The 22,388-nt window shown below is 41.5% G+C and overlaps 1 protein-coding gene across 2 annotated transcripts in view; it reads right to left on the bottom strand.

Annotated features, from left to right (window-relative positions):
• Gli3 (GLI family zinc finger 3) overlaps positions 1–22,388 on the bottom strand; it is a 253,101-nt gene that overhangs the window by 175,805 nt on the left and 54,908 nt on the right. The window contains exon 1 of one of the 2 annotated variants that reach the window (XM_051194721.1): positions 551–705. The exons of the other annotated variant lie outside the window; for it this stretch is intronic. The gene's annotated coding sequence lies outside the window, so the exon portion shown is untranslated. Of the gene's footprint in view, positions 1–550; positions 706–22,388 lie in introns of those variants that run through there. 2 annotated transcript variants of the gene reach the window in all.

Genomic DNA, 22,388 nt, shown 5'->3' on the forward strand with positions numbered 1-22,388 from the left:
GGCTCAGGTGGAGGATGAATGTGAATGGAATTCATGCCCAAACACAGAGCTGCCCAAAGAACACTGTTTTAGAAACTGTCCCAGATTTTCTAAACCCCTCCAAAAACAACCAGCATGGAGTCGGAATTTAATGCCAGAAACCCAGAAGAGCAAGAGCTACCTTGCTGCACGCACTGTGTAGGGCACAGGAAGTTCTGAACAAAGCACCCCAGCCCTGTGAAAGAGGACGCAGACACATACTCCTGCACACCTGACCACAAACTCCTGCAACTCAGGAGACAAGGCCCTTTTCACCGGGTATGTAAGACATGTTTCACACAAGTCTTTTCAAGCAAAAACAGAACTCCGCTAGGCATCTTTAGGTAGGATACTTCCATTCATGGCTGCTTGGGAGCTCACCGAACACCTGCTTGCTCTTTTCTCCATTACTACCCATTTTGCTCTGTTGTTGAAAACCCATTTTAATGCCATTGCTCCTCTCTTGCCCCCAAGCTATAAAAGCCATGGATGGGGGTGGGGTGGGATGGGAGAGCAAACAGATGATACTTACAACTCAGTCCCTGGGCTCGGGCTAGCTACTTTCTATAAACTTCTTGGTGAGCTTCTCTAGCTGTGCCGATGGACCCTCTATGAACACTCTCAGCATCTCTTGGCCTTTCTTGCCTCTCCCTCTCCCTCTTACAGGCAGTGCGGCTCCCATTAGAGGAATTAAAAGTGGTTTGGAGCCATGCTAAATTTAACAAGCTCATTAGTATTCTTTGCAAGTGCTTGGAAGTGAACTCTCCCTATTCAAGACTCCCTCTCCAGCAGAAGGGTCAGGCGGGTAATCATTAAATCAAACTAATGTCACCCTATCACAATCAGCCCCAGAGAAGGAGGGTTTATTATTTCAGTTTATGCTAAATAAACGGTTTTACAAATGGTCCCCAAGCAAGGTCAACAGCAGCTTCAATTACAAGACAAACTTAACAAGAGTTGCTATAAACCAAGTACTCCATATTGACTTAGGGACAGTCTGGACTCCACATATTGCCACTGGCAGGATTGCACAGGAATGCACATTACAAAATAAAGGAAGGGGTGAACTTTTTTTTCTTTGCCACAATTTGCCACTGCACAGCGACTCCTCATTCACCTCTTCTCCAACCAGCTAGCCGCTCAGCTCAATTCACCCCACACAAAGGCTGGAGCCCAGACCTCAATGGACCGAGTGAAACATGTTCAAAACTAGGCTCTCTATTGTGACTGAATTTCTTAACATCTTTTCAAAAAGCGGAGAATGCCTTGAGGCTAAAGGAAGAAACAGACTAATGGTGAATTGGGAATTCTGAGCAAATTTCAGAGCCCTTTCCTCCTAGCTTTTGAGGTTGAAAGCAAGCTCTTTCCTTTCAAGTTTCAAAGTCCTTTTTCCTCCCGCAGTGTCACAGAAGGATTTGAAAAGAAGGTAATTGTGCTCGCAGTCTCCCTGATCAGAGCTTACGTCCTATTTCTGGTATTTCGGAATACTTCTTGCAATAATAGTGCATATAGCTCAATCCCTTAACCGGCCTGCACTCTGCAATTGCTCATTAAATGAACAATTGCGGGTATAAAATGTCTTTTATGTTCAAGGTCTGGATATAAGATAAGCATTCTAGGATTCTAAATTTGGTTTACTAAGGAAATTCTCTATCATTAAATTATAAAACTGAAGTCAGAATATCAGGCTTTCCCAGAAAAAGGAGCACTCTGGCTGCAGTAAGCCAAAAAGATGGGCGGGTGGGGGGTGGAGAGAAGGTACCAAAATGTTAGGGGCAGTAGGGAAAAGAGTGGGTACTCAGATTTCTGACCAAATGGGATTTTCACCAGAAAAAAACACTACTGTGTTCAAGGACTGAGTCTCTGGTGCCCCCACTTTTGATGCTGAAATGATGGACTTATCTTTGAATGAGTTAAAACACAAGCTGCAGCTCAGTAACATGAATGAGAATAACTGTGATCTCTGGCTAGCAAGCACCTCTCCTTCTTCAGGGAAATAAATAACCCTTCACTGCCATCATTCATGTCATCTCTCTCATCTGATCACTCCTGACTCTCTACCCCATATGGTAGGGGGAGAAAAGGTATGAGGCCCAGAGTCCACATGGAAACTGAGGGCCCAGGCAGTAAGTGATAAGGAATTCATTCTAGCCACTCCTCACTGAGCACACACAGCCCTGCGGGAGCTACTTGTAGGTATGATTTTGGAATGATACTTGGATGTACAACTCAACCCCGAAACTATTACCCCAATAGTTATGGACAAAGAAGTTTTCCTGCAGAGAAATTCACAAAACTCAGATACTCTTCATTAACATTTTGTCACTATCAGTTCACATCTAGGAAACACTGAGAGGGCGTTAACAGACAAATTTATGTTCGGGCATTGGGGTAGTACGCCATACCTACACATGCACCATCTTCTCTATGGCTGAGGGAACCTGTAGGCCTCAAGGCATCGTGACCCAGTGACCAATGGCTTCTATGTGTTACTCCAGGCATGCACAGGGTGGGGGTGGGGTGCTACCCTCCCATCCTTTACTTTTCCCTCCCAGGCAAAGGCCTCCCTGTATGTGAAAGGAACATTATTTCATTTTTTTTTTCCTGACTATGCATTTGTTGCATCTTATCAACTTTCCCTTCTTTCATTATTTACATGTCGATGTTCTTTGAATAAAACCCGTAGAACTCAAGTCCTTGCTTCTGCTTTTCAGAATCGCGCATAAGACTTGAACCAAAAAGATAGCAGAAATGAAAAAAAGAAGAGGCTGGGTGTATTCAAAAGTAGAACAGGGAAATATAGTTCCTGTAGTTTTAATACCAGAATATTCCCCTCTCTCCCAGCAGACTGCAGTCAGGTCCTAGCCAGGGGCTCAGGAACGCCTGGAGCTGTGCTTCCAAAGACGCTGAACAAACAATGCCTTCTCTAAGAACATTGCCAATACCCTTGAGGTCAGACTTTGCCCTTGTGCCGCTACACATACATCTCCCATTGACAATGACGGATGACAGAGGGAGGGGCCCAGATGGATCAAGAGGGAGCACTTGCTTTGTTTGCAACCTTTAAACTGCACTGGCAGGCCAGCAAACTGGAGAGGGCTACAGCAGGATTGGAAGCTTTGGAGAAATTCAAGTGACAGCCTCCCCTCAAGGTGATGGGTAGCTCTCTCTTCCTCCTTTCATCAACCAGGAGGTCTCAGGGTGAAAGGAGAGAAAGAAGAAAGTGTCCTCCATCACAGGCACATATCCCCATTGTTTGAACATCTCTAATGCTCTATATTAACCAACACTGCACTGGATCTCCCCCTAACTGTCTGCTGCAAACACAGTAGGTTTGTGTTCAGCCCAAAGCTAAATTCATACCTCAGTCCCTAACTGCTTAATTTACACAGCTCTAACTTTGAAAGAGGCCTCTGGGATAGCAAGGCAGACAGAGAAGTTAGGTAACGAAAACAGGACCCTAGAATGACTGGCACCTCCACTGCAGCAGAGAGGTCTGATTGTGGGCTCAGAACAAGCAGCCATCTGTCTTTCCCAAAGATAAGGACTGAGATGAGCAGAGAGCATTATGAGCCTGACTGAGTCCTCAAGCACACCCTGCATCCTCTCCTTCAGAGTAGCCACTGCTTTCCAGCCTAAGAGGCTTACAAACATAACCCTGCCCTTGGGAAGATGCTCCTAAAAGCTGATTGCAAGAGCACTAAGATCCAGACAAACTTGTATCCCATGATGCTAACCAACTTTCAAAGTCCTGGAAAGAAAGCACATGGCAAACTATGTTTAAAACTGCCCTTGAGAGGACCTGGAGGGAGATGAGAGCTTTCTTATTTTCAAGGAAGACCCTTCCTTGGATTAGAATTCTAAAACATCACGAAACTTCTATAAGCCTGCTCTTAGTTATCATTCTCTGCCTACAGTGTTGAGTTCTAAGCAGCATCAAAAAACATTACAATAAACTCCTAGGAGAACCAAAATTGTTCCTCCTGCTTGACAGTGCATTTGTGTCTCTCTGCAATGTTCCATAGAGAACAGAGGATTTCACTCAGTTGGTTCTAGTCCTCTATAAGCAAAGAGTTGTAGTTTCTCCCTTCTTTTGCATAAAGACTTCAAGATGAGAGCCACAGGCAACAACATCGCAGACCAGCAAGGAGTTTGCTCACAGGCTGGGGACCCAGTCTGCCACTGCTGTCTACAGCACCTAAAGTTAAGCACAGTGTCTGGTTTTCCTTCCAGGCAACAAGTAACCTCATCTATTTAGCAACAACAAAGTCCCATTTCTGAACCATCACTACTTTTTTCAACTGTAGAAATGAACACAAGATTAACTAGTTTTACTAGTTTGCTTGCCTGCTTGCTTGGACGGACGGATGGACGGACGGACGGATGGTTGATTTTTCATGACAGGGTTTGTAACAGTCCTGGCTGTCCTGGAACTTACTTTGTGGACCAATGGCCTCAAACTCATTGAAATCCACCTGCCTCTGCTTCTCAAGTGCTGGAATTAAAGGCATGCACCACTATTGCCTGGCTTTTTATTTGTTTTTTAAAAAAGGGTCTCACTAAGACAAAATTAGTTTAAATTCCTGAATTTAAAGGCCCACAAGTTTATTATCTAGTTTATTGATTGGCCAAAATATAAAATCCAACAGCCTCAACTCTGTAAGTACTTATTTTAAACATTAAAAATATTTGATATATTGGGAATTTTTTAAATATAAATTCTGGTTGTTTTTGTTTTCTTTGCCCTCCCCTCCCCCAAAGACAGGGTTTTTCAGTATTGCTTTGGAGTCTGTCCCAGAACTCTCTCTGTAGACCAGGCTGGCCTTGAACTCACAGAGATCCTCCTGACTCTGCCTCCCTAGTGCTGGGGTTTTTGTTTTCTTTAAGATTTCGTCTTTAAGGGCTGGAGAGCTCGCTCAGAGGTTAAGAGCACTGGCTGCTCTTCCAGAAGTCCTGAGTTCAATTCCCAGCTACCACATGGTGGCTCACAACCATCTATAATGAGATTTGATGCCTTCTTCTGGCCTGCAGGCATACACACATGCAGGCAGAACACTGTATACATAATAAATAAGACTTTTAAAAAAAATTTCATCTTTAAAATGTGTCTGTGTGGAATTAGTGTACATGAATGTCAGTGCTGGAGGAGGCCAAAGGCACTGACTGGATCCCCACAGCTGGTGTAACAGACAAATGTGTCTGATGTGGATGCTGGGATCGGAATTCAGATCCTTGGAAAAGTGCTTGTCAACCCTTTGGGGCCCCATGTTAGTTACTTAGATTACAATTCATAACAGCAGTAAAATTACAGTTATAAAACGATTTTATGGTTGGAGGTCACCATGACACAAGGAATTGTATTAAAGGGTTGTGACATCAGGGAGGTTGAGAACCACTGATCTGGAAGACAAAAGCAGTCTTAACTGCTAAGCCTGCTCCCCAGGCCCTAATGTATTGTTTTTGAGACATACTTTGTCAGTTGCCAACACACACTCTTCTGGTATTGCATCTAAGCCTTTTCATTATAATTATAAAGGTGACCAGACTTCTCAAAGTAATATTTTGTATGGTCAAAAGAAGTTAAGGAAATTACTGGTTCATTTACATGGAAGTACTTTATTTCATTCACCCTTTCCCAGTTTTTGAAGTTCTGCTGTGTTGATTTTGGTTGTCCTCTATATAATTTTTTTCCCATGACACTTCTGTTAATACAACTATAGACTGACGACACTTCTCAGGGAAAAGACAAACTAGACAGTTCATTCAGTATTCCCAACCACTGAACTCCGACTTCCATTACTGTCATGCCATCTGACTAAACAATGACATTTTCCAGTTTAGAAGTATAAAGACACTGTGTTTAAACATTGATATGCATAAAGGACATTTGAAAAGTTATATACAACAAATTGGTTTTTAAAAATAATGTCTGCTGGGCTGGAAAGATGGCTCAGTAGTTAAGAGCACTGGCTGTTCTTCCAGAGGTCCTGAGTTCAATTTCCAGCAACCACATGGTAGCTCGCAACCATCTATAATAGGATCTGATGCCCTCTTCTGATACCCTCTTCCATTATGCAGGCATATGTGCAAACAGAACACTCATATACATAAATATATATTTAAAAACAGGACAAAAATCTGTCACTTCTGTCATCCTGACAACCTAACATGTATACACATTCAGGAATAGTTCCAACTAAGTCACCTAAACAAACGTCATCTTGGGTGACCTAATCTGAGGAACACATTGGCACTAAGTGAGCAGTCCTCAAAACCTCTGCAATATTCTCTGCACACAGAGTAGAAATGCTGCTAGTGTTTGTTCTATTTGACTCAAAGTTTATCTTCAGCAAGTTAACATTACGTGCATTAAAATTCATAGCAGTTCAGGAATCTATGGCCTTATATAAAGAAGGCTTTTATGTAATATGTGGGGTGTTTATATTGGATGTTTTTTTCTTTCAATTACATAATGAAACAGCATGAGCATACAGTAGCATTGCATTTTTTAATACGTTTTTATATGTTGCTACAAAAATCAGACCTGCTGAAAACTGAATTTAAACATTAAAATAATACCATTATTGTACTCAAATAAGCTGAAGGCCACCAAGATACCCTAAGGGACAATAAGTAAGCCTTACCTATGCTGATTCAGCTTCTGAACAAAGGCCAGGTACAACCTAGCTCAGATGTCTGTGATAACACACTCCTCTGGTGATGGCTACTTATGTGACCTCAACTACGGAATGTGCATCTCAGATGCAAATGCACACACCACTTGCCAGTTATTTGGCTTTTTCTAAGTTTAATTTTACTTTATAATCTGCACAGAGTAACTGTGCTTTGGGGCATTTTCACATGTCTTAGTTTGGCTTGAAACTTCTCACACTCTGCCCTCTTCCTACTGGCAAGCTTGCGTCCCTAGTATTCTCTCTTTCACTCACATGTAACATATGTTCTAGTCATCCTCATCGCCTCCTTAAAGCTTCTTTCTTCCACCATCCTGGGCTTCTTTTCTTGGCTCTACACACAATTCCACATACCCTCACTTACAGTAGTTAAATGTTGGGACCCTCACTGTGAACATGCAATATTTCTTTCTAAGCCGGGTTACCTCACTTAATATAACGTTTTCCAGCTTCTTCCATTCTCTCACAAATTTCATTTTCTTAAAGGCCAAATAAAATTCCACTGTGTATGTATACCACATTTCATTATGCATTCATCACTTAATGAATATCTGGGATGACTCCATTTCCTGGCTATGGTGAATAGAGCAGCAGCAATGAACATGGATGTGAAAAATACCTTAAAAGTCAGATCCTAGTTTACCACAAACTCCCAGGCAATGGCATAGGAATTATGTATAAGAGAAGGAAGGGCCAGGAGACTAACCTCTCTCTACACACACCTAAGTCACAGGCAACATAGGATGTGCTACCACCACAGCAGCCTTCCTCCCCTAGGCAAAGTCCAGCTGGGCAGCGCAGACAAGGAGTCAAAGCAACACCAGACTCATCCCCGCTGCAACCGAGACTGGGAAGCAGGACACAAGCCCAGATTTCCCTCCTCTTTTTATCCCAGAGATCCAGAAACATCCAGGAGAAAGGTGACATCTCAAACATAAGGGGAATTTTAAAAGAAAAATAAATAACAGTAAGAGTGATTAGGGAAACAAAGGGAAGATTAAATTCATTTGCTTTTCTGAAACACAAACAAATCCACTTCCCTCACTCTTCTTACCCATCTTTCTCAGACAGCTGCCAACTAAAATCTATTAACCATGCACCAGTTAACGACAGCAAACATTTACTTAAAGGAGGTAGGAGGCACCTCACCTGTCTTCTCACCTCCTTCTTCAGTGTAGTTTACAGGAAGATGTTGCCAGAGTCCTCATCATCCAAATAAGAAAGGCAACATCATAAAAAGCATGCTTCTTACCCAGATCACTCACAAGAGCACCGGCAGCGAACTCTTAAAGCTCATCACAGTGCTAGTCACAATAAGAAGAGTTAAAAATGGTGTTTATTGTTTTATGAGATGATAGACTATTAGGACTTTAAGTGTAGTGTTTTCTAGATCCCCATTAGCATACGATAGGCACGCATTACATGTAATTTATGTAGGTGAAGTTGAAAGCACCTCACAAGACAATCCAGTCACACAGACACAGAAGTGGGACATAGCTGTGCAAGAAAACCCAGCTGGCAAGATTCCACTCACCCAGTAGGCTACTGTGTTTCTAAACCGTATTTAACATAAAGAAAGGTAGGAGGAAGAGAGTAAATGCCTATTTATATCCTAAACTTCTATTTTTTTAAAAGGCTGTGTGAAGACATAACATGAAAGTATTTCTATGGATTGTTTCTTTAAGTTTCTATAATTCCCACTCATTTTTAGGATAGAGAAAGGCATATCTTTTTACTTTTACTTTCAATTCTATGAATCTCAAAAGTTTCAAATTAAGTATACATAAATTGAAAAATTATGTCCTGAAGCCTTGGTTAGAACTATTTATTCCACCTCTTAAATTTCTTGGACACAGTGAATATATAGTTAGCTACTTTTACACATATTAATAACAGCTGTCACTGGTATAAGGTTTTATGTATATTTCAATGAATTCACTTATTTAAAGTTATATGACCACTTCAATTATTTCAAATACATACACAAAAAACATTCCAAACAAATACCAAGTGTGTATAATGTTCCACCTCCTGGCAAATAATTAATTCAGCTTTTACCAAGTCAACCCTGCAACAAATAAAAAGTGTGTGCATTGGTAACACTATGGTCTGCCCTCCAAGCCAAAAGACCTTTACTTACCAAGCTCCAGAGGAGCACACAGGCCCGAGAGGTATGCAGCATCATCACCACTGTGAGGCTTAATCAAGGTGAATCAAACTGCTCAAGGCTGCTGGCTGCAGTGGGACTGTATTCCCCTACAATCTGATGGAAACTTGGTTCTCAAGATGTGATTCTGAGTTACAAATTATGTGATATGACCGGGCCAAGGTGACATGATTGTGAGAGTAGCTTTGTCATATAAAACAGAGGAAAAATAAGAACTTCCTCTAGCTAGCTTGGAAACCTTCCACCACCAACTCCAGAAAAAGGCCCTCCAAAGGCTAAGCAGATGCCAGAACCATGCATGCTTAGGCTGGTCTGTCTCTAAAAGCATGATTAAATAGCCCTTTATGTTTTATGAATTACCCAGTTTTGAGAAACCTGTTAGAGCAACAGAAAACAGACAAGAACATTATTCTTCAGGCAAGTGACCAGCTGAGCTGAACTTTCTACTGAATTGCAAATTATAACTATACTCTAGAACACCCAAGTGTCTTCTACAGATCCTTTAAAAGTTCAGAGCTACTGTAGCCTCATGGGTATGTGAGTAGACTCTGGATTCCAGTCCAATCTCTGCAAATTGGTATCTGTGGCATGGATTCCTTTATTTTCCCCATTATCCTCTCTAGCCCCTCTCTCTCCTCTAACAAAGTCTCCCTTCTACTGTCATGCTCTGTGTGGATACTCCTCTAAGACAGAAAATATGTATTTGTTTTCTGTGTCTGGCTTATTTTGCTTACATGATCATCTCAAGTTTCACTGATTTTTCTCCAACTCAGAGAGAGGTCCATCTTCTTCGTAGATGAATGAAACTCCTACACACACACACACACACACACACACACACACACACACACACACACACACACTTCCTTTATCCTTTCATCTGTTGATGGTCACTGAAGCTGATTTGATATCTTGGCTATTGTGAAAAATCTCCTGGTATACATGGAAGTAACAGGATTTCTACAGTGTGGATATTGTGTTATCTCTGTTTATTTGGATCCATGAGAATATTCCTGGAGTGTTATAGCTAGATCGCATGACAGGTTTTTGGGGTTCTGAGGAACTTCCATACTCACTACACAGTGTTTACTTCAGTTTACATCCCTACTAGTAGTGTGTAAGGGCTCCTTCCACCAAAATTTGTTGTTTATTTTTTTATGTATATGGGTGTTTTGTTTGTATATCACTTGTGTACCTGGTACCTGTGGAGTCCAGAAGAGGTTATCATATCCCCTGTATCTGGAGTTGTAGCCCTTTATAAAGTGTCGTATGGGTGCTGGGAATCAAGCCCTGATCCTCCAGAAGCACTGCTAGTGATCTTAACCACTGAGCCATCTTCGAAATGTTGAACACTGTCTTCTGGGAGACTGTATTCCAGGGTTAGATGCAAGAAGCCTGATTATTTGGTTTGTGTTTAACTTAACAATAGCTGCACCAGTAAAAGCCATGTGTGTTTTATTGAAAGAGTATACAGAAACATTATAGCAGCATATGGTTTATGGAGAAAGGGCAAAGACTTGCACTGAGAAGCAGCTCTGCCTGGATTATCTACCCACAAATGAAAGGCCTCAAAGCATACTGCCAGCCCCAGGAATGTGCATCAAATCAGTAAAGCACAGGACATATACCCCCAACTAAAATAATTATCAAATCATAGCAAAGTCAAGAGAGTTTTCTCTTTAATCAATCAAATACAAATCCAGGTGACTTCTTAAAATGTACTTCTAGGAACTGCAACTGCTTCTTAAAAGCTGTTTCCACACATGATATTAAAACTAATAAGCATCTTTCCCAATTCTTTTAACAATGGCATATGCAATAAAAGTACATAGTGCTTCATTTAGCCAAGGGAGCTGCAGTTTAAAAGGAGTAAAATAAATAAATAATAAATATACACAGGCCATTTACCAAAAATAAAATCGTTTCATTCAACCTTTTATAGGAGGCACATGCAGCATTTTGAAAGCAAATTTCTCCTAACACAAACCTCTACTTAAAAACATCAGTGCCAAGGGCTGGAGCCACAGCAGGATGTGACTTCCTTCCCAATTTATTTTTAAATGTTTGGGTATTGATGACATAAAGTTCCATGAAGCATAATAAGGCAGCATGGCACAATAAAAGTATTAGAAAACCCAGCTCCAAGCCTTGCCTCCAGCACTTCTTCAGTGACCCAATTACCTTCAAAAAACTGCAGATGGCCAGTTGTCTCCTCTGCAAAAGCAAACGATAAAACCTGCCTTATAATCCATAAGGTTTTCTGAGAGTTAAATATACCAGCAAACAAAAGCCTCTACTTTTGGATTCAAGGTACCACAACAGTGATAATACAGGGGCAGCATGGAAGTGTGCTGGTAAGAGATAGGCTGACCCTTGGACAAGCCACAGAGTGGCTGCCTCTCACTTCACAAAATGACCAATTACCCATCTATTCTACCCCAAGTTCTCTCAGGTTCTTGTAAGTGCTCACCAAACAACCAGGAGAGAAGAGCTCTGTCCTATGACCAATAGATGACACAGTCTAAGAACCCATTGTTCTAGTTGATTCCTGAGGTGGCTAATCTTGGTCGTCAACATTACTGCATCTGGACTCAACTAAAACCTAAGAAGCTGGGATGCATGCTTGAAAAAGTTGAGTTGACTGGGAGGTATTTAGTTAATCTGAAGTGGATTTGAGATGAGAAGACCCACCTTAAATCTGGGGCAGCAGCCAACATGAAAGAGCAGCAAAAAGCAACTTTTGCTTTTTGTCTGTTTGTCCTCACTCTTACAGGCAAGTACATCTATCTTAATCCTGGGGCAGTCCTCCACTGGTGTTAGAACCTACATCTTTAGATTCCAATGCAGACTGAAGACCAGTAGCTCTCTAGGACCTCCCTGGGACTCCAGCACCAGATAGAGACTGTTGAGTCATCCAGTCTCAGAGACAGAGCAACTGCTGGATTCTCGGTCTTCCCACCATGAGATAGCCATTTTTGGACTACCCAGACCACAGCCAGTAAGACACTATAGTAAATCCCATATTCGTTCTGTCAGTTCCATTCTTTCAGACTAATACTGTCCCCTCTCATCTGCTTCCCTGACACAGTAGAGGTCATGTTCAAAAATCCACATTTACTATATGTATGCCTAGTTTACTAACTTCCTGTTGCAAAATGTCAAACTCTACTCCACTTGGTATTCTACAATGAGCTTTGACAATAAATTCTACTAAAATATACAAGTAAGTTCTAAGGATGGTTGTTGACAAGCAGAACCACGGCCTGTTTCTATAAAGATTGTGAGCAAAGATTGTCTTTTACAGTTTTAATGAAATACAATATAATATGTTTGTAGCACAAATAAGGGAAATTCAAATTCCATTGTTTCCATGTTGTGATGGAGCATCTCCAGTCTTCTTCATTTCATACTGTCAAGGGCCGATTTTGTACTAACAACAGAAGAATTTGGTAGTGAGAACCAGTAGCCTGAATTACTCAGATTTCTGCCACTGTAATACCTGAAGAAACAGGTATTCCGTCTGAAGTTTAGAGGTTCTGATCTGATTCAGTTTGTACGATTCTTGAGAGCCCATAGCAAGGAAGAATATCATGGCAGGGTATTTGACAAACCTGAACTATTCACCTTGTGCTGGGAAGCAAAAAGGGAAGAGAAAAGAAGTCTAGCATCCTACAGTCTTGTTTAGTACTGTTCTGAAGACATCCCAGTCTCCCAATAGCACCACCCTGGGAGCCATGCCTTTAGAGGACATTTAGAATTCAAACAATAGGACTGGCCTTTTGCAGAAAGTATGCTGGCCCCAATGTGCCCATCTCAGGACGGGCTAAAAATATCCTTCAGTAAAGCTATGAAACATACCTGGGAAATAACATTAAAAAGGAAGCAATTACAATTTCCGAAGAACTCTAACGTTTCCAAGTTAGAAGTTTGAGGTTGTGATAATATCATCCCACACCAGATGAGGGAAACAGACAAATGGACTCTCCCAAAGTCACAAAACTACTGTGTTAAGGATCAAATCAGGTTCCAAAGATTCTAAACCTGACCATTTTATAATCTAGGTCAGCATATACCTTTGTTAATAGGAAACAAGGAAGTGCATATGATAATAAAGTTTTAAAACTTCTTGTTCCCACCAAACTGGAAGCTCATAGCCAAACAAAGTACAAATGCAACCAGAGTTCCAAGGTAAGGCCTCTGCATGTGTGAAGCCATGTGCCGCTGTGTTTTAGGGAGGCCTCACCAACATCTTCACAACAGACTGCCCAGGGTGACCACTCTCCACAATCAACTCACGAGGTCACATTCAAGCCAAGGCTTCGACAAGCACCCAGCACAAACCCTGACCTTCTAAGACAGTGCTTCTCAACCTTCCTAATGCTGCGACCCCTTAGTACAGTTCTCATGCTGTGGTGACCACCAACCATAAAACTATTTTCGTTGCTACCTCATAACTATAATTTTGCTACTGCTATGAATCGTAAGGTAAATGTCTGATATGCAGGATATCTAATATGCCACCCCTATGAAAGGGTCATCTGACACCCTGAGGGACCCTGACCAAAGGATTGAGAGCCATTGTTCTAAGGCATGGCCACTACCCTGAAGTTCTCAAGACTGGTATTTGTAGACAAAAGAAGGATAGTAAGGCCACTGTCAGAAGGACAGAAAGAGAAGACTTCTCTGCTCAGGTTATCAAATGTAGATATAGATCTGAGAGGAGGCACTGATAAGATTTGATGTGGGAAAATGTCAAGTTTGAATTCTGGAGGAATTGGCCAATCTCAGCCTAACTCCTACCCTATAGAGTTCAGGGCCCTGCACAGCATTAGCAATATAAACAACTGAGACTCTGCGGCATAGCACCTTTGGGTTAAGTTGAGAACATCTGTATTTCCTTTCATTTTTCTTTAATCCTTAATTCACATCTTGTTGACACAAATGGAAACTTGCATTTCTTGGCAGAAAGGTTTTAAGTTCAGGGGAATAATAATAGATAATTTCACACAGTGCTGCTGCCAAGCCATTCAAATAAGAATTCTTCCATCTGAATCTCCACGTCTGGTCCAGTTCTACCAGAGTTCTCAAGAAGAGTTGGCAAAAACAGCAACTGAAACACATAATCCACATGATTTTATTGCTCCTGACAATTCTGTTAATTCTATTGTGTCCCTCTGGTCTACTCTGTGATGTGAAGTGCAGTCCAGACAAAATGTCACAGCCCCTCTCAACAAAATGACAGCATCTACCTCTGGGTCAATTCAGCAGAAAGTTGGCAATTATGACAACCCAGGCCTGGCATGGTCAGAGGGAGGCTGCCTTCCCAGGCTCTCCTTCTGATTTCCTTCCCTTTTAATTTCCATCCTGGGAGGAGGCGTCTAGGGCAAGGTGAGGACTCTCTTCCATCTGCAATATAATCTTTGTTACTACACATACCACAGAGCTGTGTTTTCTAGTCAAGTAAAAACTGTATTTTCAAATTACAGACTTTCCACCCAAACCCTGATTCTGCCAAGGTGATCTCCTGCAATGAGTCAAAGCACAATCTTCCTTGTCAGATGTCTCATAAATGACTCAAAATGAATCAAAACCATCACTTGCTTTACCCTGGGTCTCTCCTTGACACTGTGTGGCCTGACTTGGACCAAGGAGTTGTCCACAATGTACCCAAGGACTGTTCTTTGGCCAATCTAGTGGCTTCCTGGTGTGCTCCTACTTTGTTCTCCCCTCACTCCATTTTAGTAATTTTTGCTTTGCCTGTCCTTTCCTATCACGTAAACTTGAATGGCTTTAGTACATGCATTTCTGGATTTTTGCAAATTCTTTTTATGTCTTCAGTAATCCTAACATGGATAAACTTGAAATTCGGGAATGAACAAACAAGGTGTGCATAAGTTACAATTTAATTGAAATAAGCAGGATAACATGCCCTAAAAGTGCTCTGCCCTATATAAGTGAGTTTTAAAACTAACCCAGACCAGTGCTTAAATCTGCTTAACAATCTAAGAAAAGTTTGCATTACAGATGAAATCCATCTTTCTAAGAACATTGTCATAGTGGCAAGAGAAAGCAGTAACAAAAGGATGACAGACCAGACTTTTAAACCACTCTGACAACTAACTATTCCAAGTCTACTGAAAACTCATGTCTTTACAGTAGCCTTCCTGAGAAGAAAAAGCACAAGCCTGACAAGCATCTCCCTAACCACTGAGAACTGTCTGCTCCTAACTGAAGATCCCAAGGGATAAAATGGTGTGTCAGAGTTTTCAGGGCTATAAGGAGTTTTATTTGATTATTTGTTTAAATGTCTTCATCAAAAATGCCTATACCTGGAACCCAAATAAATACAAAGCCAATTTCCCATAAGAACATTTAAAAATAAGAAAATAGAAAGAAAATGGATTAGCTTAATTTAACTGCTTAGGTCAAAGATATAAATAATATATTTACGATATTGTCAATCACAGTCCAATGCTGGTGTCTTTGGCGGTCTCTTTCTTCCCTGGAGTGTGCCTCGGTCGTATCTCAATGAGTTGCTAGCCTTGAACTCCCTCCCCCTACTTAAAAACACAGGAAAAAAAAAAAGATCTTAAAAGGCTCCTTAGACATGAATCCATTGATCTGAAAACTGAGTACATTAATATTCTGGGAGACTCATCTAAAAGATGGAACCTCATTTTGCAAAGACAGTTCAAACCACAGAGGAAAATCCAACACACTGAGGCACAGATGCTTTAAGAGTCCAAACATCACCTAGAATATATCTTAATTTCGAGTACAAAAGCAAATACTTCATGGAGTACTTGAGACTGAAGTGACAATAAACTAGAAGGCAGTATTCTTCATAACCTGCTTCAGAGTCCCTTCCATACTCACAAATGTCCTATGAAGCCCAAGTGTCAGAGCTCAGAGAGAAGCCCTCTCGCCCATCCTCTGAGCCTGGTCAGGCACTATGGTTGGCTGAACCCATCACTATGTATCTTCCTAAGGAGCTATGCTGGCCTGCATACCTATATCCACCATTAGAACACACATTCTGTGGGAGCTGGGGATAGAACCTGTCTTTTACACCAGCACACCCAGGCACTACAAGCCAATCCAAAGATGAAAAAATAAATAAATGCATAGAGAAGATGACGTTTCTGGAGGCAGTGTGAGCAGTAACAGGCGTCCCTAGGGCTGGAATTAGGTTTCAAGATAAAGATGCTGCAGTGTTTTTGTAGAGCCTGACAGTAGGGGCTGATGGCCAAAGTGAAAGGCTATAACCCCAAATAAGAGGGGAGCAAACTGAGCAAGGGCCAAAGGAAGTCCCCTAGGCTGGCATTTTGCCAGGATTGGTTTTTGTTTTACAGTGCTGGGGATGGAACCAGGACCTTGTGCTCTGGCACTGAGCTACAGCTCTGAGTTCTGATTTTTTTTATGCCCTTCTCTAATGGCTTCCAGATTACCATTCAAGAAGAACATTCCATGCTATTCACCAACTTAAGGTTAAAGTATATCATAGCAATGGGGATGGAATGAATAACAGAAAAATGGACAAGGGCTACTATACTCTTTTCTCCCAGCATCGATGTTTTATCTGCTCAATACTCATGGGAGTTGATGTGAAAATTAATGTCCAGCCCATGCACATGAAAGCAGTACACAGGGATTGGTAGTTTGAACTGGCAATGTAGCAGCACACATCGGCCTCCTTTCTCAATAGACGCTCGCTCACTGTGAGCACAATGTGGGGTGCACTGGCTACCTTTATACACAGATGCAGCCAGACCTGCAGGCTGCAAAAAGACTCTGGCTTCCTTACTTACAAACACTAAGAGAAACAAAGACACACAGAGTGAAATGCAGGTAGCCATCTCTGGCCATCCTTTAAATGGGACATGGAGGCCTTGGTTTTGGTTTGCTCTGTTAACTATTAGCACCCCTCATTTTTTAACCTTAACTCTGATGAGGACTGTGTTGACCAAAGGCGGAGGCAAAACTTTAAAATGCATATCAACTCAAGGATCTAGAGCGAGGGGAGACCTAAAATGAGGCATGGACCGGTAAAAGGCAGCTATAAAAAAAATTAATGCCTTTTATTTAATCTACCAAAGGGCCACACAGCAACACTATCCAGATTTGGTGCCTCTGCCAAACTCCTCTTGTGTATGCATATTATCTAAACTCAACCCCTTACTCTACTCTAAAGATGTGCTTCTCATTAAACTAGTAACCTAAGAAGGCTATTTATGAGGTCAGAAAGTCAATCAACCTCCTAAGACAACCTCAGTGTACTAGGGGACATGAGAAGAGCTAGTAAGGAAGAAGATAGCAGGATGTAAGAGTAGGTCTTCACCATGACACAGCCTGGCCTGAATACAGGAGAACATTACTCTCATTCACAACAGAATAAAGTGGAGAGAGAAAACAAACCTTTCATTCCAAGTCCCTATTGTTTACTCAAAAAGTTAGGCAAAGAAGACAAAAAAACACATGGTCCACGGAAGAGTGTCAGCTCTATCCCCAGTACCAGAGGAACTAAAGACTAGGATATCTGTGGCAGCACTCTACATACCAAAAAAAAGAAAAAGGGGAAGGAGAAGGAGAGGGAGGAGGAGAAGGAGGAGGAGGAAGAGGAGAAGGAGGAAGAGAAGGAGGAAAAGAAGAAGCTGACAAATATCCATCAACAGTGGAGTGGACTGGTAATTTGTGGCAGGTTCAGCAAGAGAGTGAGCATCTGCTACTGCACATTGAGTGGGTAGAGTTTAAGGGCAGTGTCAACAGGAAAAAAACAAAAACAGCACATTCACAATGATCAGGAACCTATGTTATTACAATCTGGGAATTAAGAGGGCCCCAAGGTACAAGTGGCAGGCGCCTATTTAACTTCGTTGAGCTTCACAAATCTGCTTCACTCCTAACAAGTCACTTAAGCAAGGGATTAATTAATACTGTCAGTACTACTCCACGGGCACATGTTCATTAATAAAAGATATGACTCTTATCTTCTCCAATGTCACCTTCCTTAATATGAAATTCAGGGTTGTGCACATATGTGGATGCTGGAGAAGAAACCCAGCATCTGTCTGCTAGGCTGAGCTGCATACTCAACTCTAAACTGCTCTGTCTAGCCTTGAACTCTCTCTACAGCTCAGGCTAACTTCAAACTTATGACCCTCCTGCATCAGATAACCAAGCTGCCAAGATGATAGACTTCTGTTACCAGGCCAGGTTACAACTGTGTTTTAGAGAGCCCAATACAGATAGGTATGTAACAAAATATCACTCCATAGCAAAATCCCCCAAATGCTGTGGGGCACACAGAGCCAATCAGCTGAAGAACAAAAATAAATGTACAATAAGAAAATAAGTATTATAAACAGTGTAACTGAAACATCATTTTTTTGCACTAATATCATATCATAATGAATTTACAGAACAGCAATGCCCAGGACCTCTTGGACACATGTGGGTAACCAAGTCCTCCCCAGCAGGAACCTACACAGATGAATGATTATATTCTATCCAAATACTTAGCAACATTAATGTTCACTGAAACAAAGCTTATAATTCCCAACTATCAAACAACAGGTGACTAACAACATTGACAAAACAGAGGACTGCAGGTCCTTGCCTAGGATGTATGAAGACTTGGCTCAGTCCTCAACACCACATAAAGCAAGCAAGCAAAGCGTAATTCAACTGAAATCCCAGCACTCAGGAGGTAAAGCAGGAGGATCCCAAGTTTAAGGTCATCTTCACCTACATAGCTAGATGGAATATGGAGGGGAAGTCTGCCTCTCTCTCTGAAAGCAATTATGCAGCATTTCTTGTATAAAAAAAAAAAAGACTTCAATTAGAAATAAATGTGGGTTTTTTTTTTTCAGTGCTGTTTCAAGATTAAGTATGAAAGTTCTTACAGAGAACTCACTGACTTTTACAGAAAGCTGTGGATGGTTAAAAAGAATTGTGGTACGTAAGAGATGCCAACATGGCTGCAGCCAGTAACCAACAGCCACAATCTAGCATTTGCTTGAGTATATACTTTCTCTTTAATCCCCTATGGCAGATGGAAAGAAGGAATTAAGATACTTGGTGAGCGGGTGCCCAGTTCAACCCAATCCCCCAGACAAAACAGAACCTAGGAGAATTCAGCTGCGGCTTCTCCCTTCAGCAACAACCCAAACGATTTAGTACCCAGTTGTACATTCATTGCTCTCTGTGCCCTTCCTTAGAGGACACAAACAGCTGCACAGCGTCTTGCTTGTGTACCCACAGCAACGGACCTGCAGTGCCAACTCTAGAGCTGCTTCTCGCCTTAGCTTCTACTAAGTAGAAGACTCAACAGTCTCATGGACTGAGACATTTTCAAGATTGTTCAGAAGCCTGGATGGGAATATTATTTCATAGACCTTTCTATCACACAAGTAATTATCTGCCATAGTCGTCCCTATGTCGTCCCTACTCTGCCTTCTGTAAAATGAAATAGTTTCTCCCTAGGTGAAAACTTCAAGATTCTACAAGACCTTTCCTTTTTATGAAGGGAAGTGGGTGGGAGACAATGAATGTCAGTACTGAAGGAGAGAATCTGAAACTTTCTATTTCTCTGTCAGTTGACAAAAAAGGGTGTGCACATATGTATAGAAAATGATTAAAGTGTGGTGCAAAATGATAACAATTTATTCTTGCACATGTATATTTTTTCTTTTTCAATGTTCTTCGACGGTTTTCAGATTTTTTTCTAAATTGAGGATTAGAAAACCATAATTAATACTTATATAGGACAAGGAAAAGGTGAAGAAAGAAAAAGAAACATCTGGAGACCACAGACCCTGGAGCTGAGCTGTGGTGCTTCTGATAACTCACTCAAGACTCAAAAGCTTCTTACAAACTCTAGGTCAAAACTAAGGCACCAGCAGAAAACCTTGGGCATTCATTCACTACCCATAATGGAGGCTGAAGACATGGGGGAGGAAAAAACTCAGAACTGAGACATGTTCTGCTTCTGGATTTATTTATGCATTTCAGTGGTGCTTTGGGGGTAAAGGGTATCTTTTTTATTTAAAAAAAAAAAAAAAGATTAAACAGTATATCCTTGTGTCTCTGGGGGAAAACAAGCAGGTTAGCACTCGCCCCCAAAAAAGAGAGCATGTCTATAGAATTCACATCTGCCATTCATACTTAACTCGCCTTTGAGCTACAACTCCAGAACGGTTTTAGACAAGAAAGGAGCCTCCTGGGCTCACCACAGCCCCCAGGGAAGGAGATGGAACACTATGGATGGTCACCGCAGAATGTCCCAGGGACAATGGGTGAGTGGCATTTCTATCAAAGAGCATATTAGGTAGTGAGAAGGCATAAACATTGTAATAGATTAAATGGTCTCAGAAATCATTCCACATACAATTCTCCTCTAGTGTCCCACTTCCTGGTCTCCAAGGAATGGGCTGAGCCATTGGTGGAGCCTCGGATGGTAAGCTGGTGAGCTTTTATCAACTGCCACTAGAGTCACCACGGAAGAGGGAACTTCAATTATGGAAATGCTTACATTAGATTAGCCTGAGGGCATGTCTATTGGGATACTTCCTTGATTAGTAATTGATGTGGGAATGCAAATCCCACAGTTGGCAGTGCCATCTCTGGGGAGGTAGTCCTGGGTTGTATAAGAAACCAAGCTGAGAAAGCCCTGGAGAGTAAGCAGCTTTTCTCCAAGGCTCAGGCCTCTGCCCTTGTCCTGACTTCCCTCCATAATAGACTGTGATTTGGACATGTAAGCCAAGTGAACTTTTTCCTCCCCGTTCTGCCTTGTGGTCATGGTGTGTATCACTGGAATGGGAAGCAAACTAAAGGCAATGCCCAGGGCAAACACTTCTCCATCATCCTAACCTAGTCCTTGACAGAGGCTTCACAAACTGTTGTCTGAGAGTGGGGTGAGGCAGTTAAAAGAAGGCCTGAGAGTTTTCTTTGAGTAGAATGAACACAGGTGTTCACTTAGTAGTAATACTTCCATTTAATACAGTAACTGTCAGAGTCTTGTCTCCGAACCTATCTCCTGCCATTCTCACAGAAGCCTTATGAACTCTAACCACTGTGCCACCTTTTATGGCTGTGGAAACTGAGGATCCAAGACATGAAAGATATTTACTAAATAGTGATACTGTGAGAAGACAGACATTTAGGCAAGAGCCCTGGAATGAGAGGACAGCAACTTTGCCTAGAACAGCTGTGTCCTGAGCTTTGGAATGCTGTTAAGCCCACTTGGTCCTCTCTTCCTTGAAAGTCAAACTGTCAACTCTCTTGTGTCTCATCCTCCCTGGGGAAGAGACATGGAAAGTGTTCATAGAATACCCAATGCCTGGCTGATATTGAGAGTTGGAACTTTCATGAGAACCAGACTGGCTCAACCTTGCTGTCAGCAACAAACGTGGGAATAAATGATTCTAAACTGAAAAGCCATAGATGATGACATTCAAACACACTTTCCTCACTCTGTATTGGCAGCAGCTTTCAGTAGATCTCCTGGATAGATCCCCACGATGCCAAAGGAATCTTTCCACCTGTGCTGAGTGGGTGGTATCCTCCAGGGTGTTTGGAGGGGTTGACAGCCTGGTCTACTTCTGTGAAAAAGTTTCTCATTTGTTCTGCTTAGAAGCCTGTTTTTGGCATCTTAAGAATTGTTATCTCCACAGACTTACATCCCAAACAGACCTGCAGAAGACTCTGAGAACAAGGGCAGGTAACTCATTCCCCTGAGCCAAAAACAATTTCAGAAAATTTCAGGAGCATGATCAACAGCGCAATGCAGCCACTAGCCCTCAGAGAATCCTGTCACTCCATGGGCAAGTGACACAGGAGACAATGAGGAGAGACAGAAAGACAATTCCACAGAAAAAGAACCACAGTTGTCTGTCTTGGTTCTTGAACCTGTACTTTTTTGTCAAGCCATATCTGACCTTTAGCACCAACCTTTTATTTCTGAGTGCTTGGATGATGACAGAAATCTTGACCCACTTTTAAATATATAAAAAATACCCTAGTTTTATTCCAAAGGACCAAACAGGCCAGAGAAAGCAGACACCTGCTGATGTTTGTCTTTAAAAAAAAAAAATCACTGTAGCATTGCTTCTTGTACTCTATGGGATAAAAGGCATAAATACATACAAAACAAGAACAGGATAGAATATAAAATATAACTATTATAACTATTCAAAAATGTCAAGTGGCAACTTAATCCAACTCAAAATTAGGTAAGCATGTCTTTTACCTGTTTATATGTGGGCAATTCCTTTTATTTTTCTTATCTGAGTTATTCCATAAAAGCCAGGTAACATCTACCCCAACATAAAATTTCTTCTAACAGTTTTCATCTACATGAAATAGGGAACTGACTATAAATTCAGATTTCCCAACTATCATTTACTGGGTTAAGAGATGTGTGTACTTCTTGTCCAAGCCTTTTCAACTGAATTAATTCACTTTCTACAGCCCCACAGACTTGGCCAGCTTCACCTCAAATGCCTGTTTATTCA

The sequence above is a fragment of the Phodopus roborovskii genome, unplaced genomic scaffold (genome assembly GCF_943737965.1).
Source record: "Phodopus roborovskii unplaced genomic scaffold, PHOROB, whole genome shotgun sequence".
In the NCBI taxonomy this organism is placed as follows: Eukaryota; Metazoa; Chordata; class Mammalia; order Rodentia; family Cricetidae; genus Phodopus; species Phodopus roborovskii.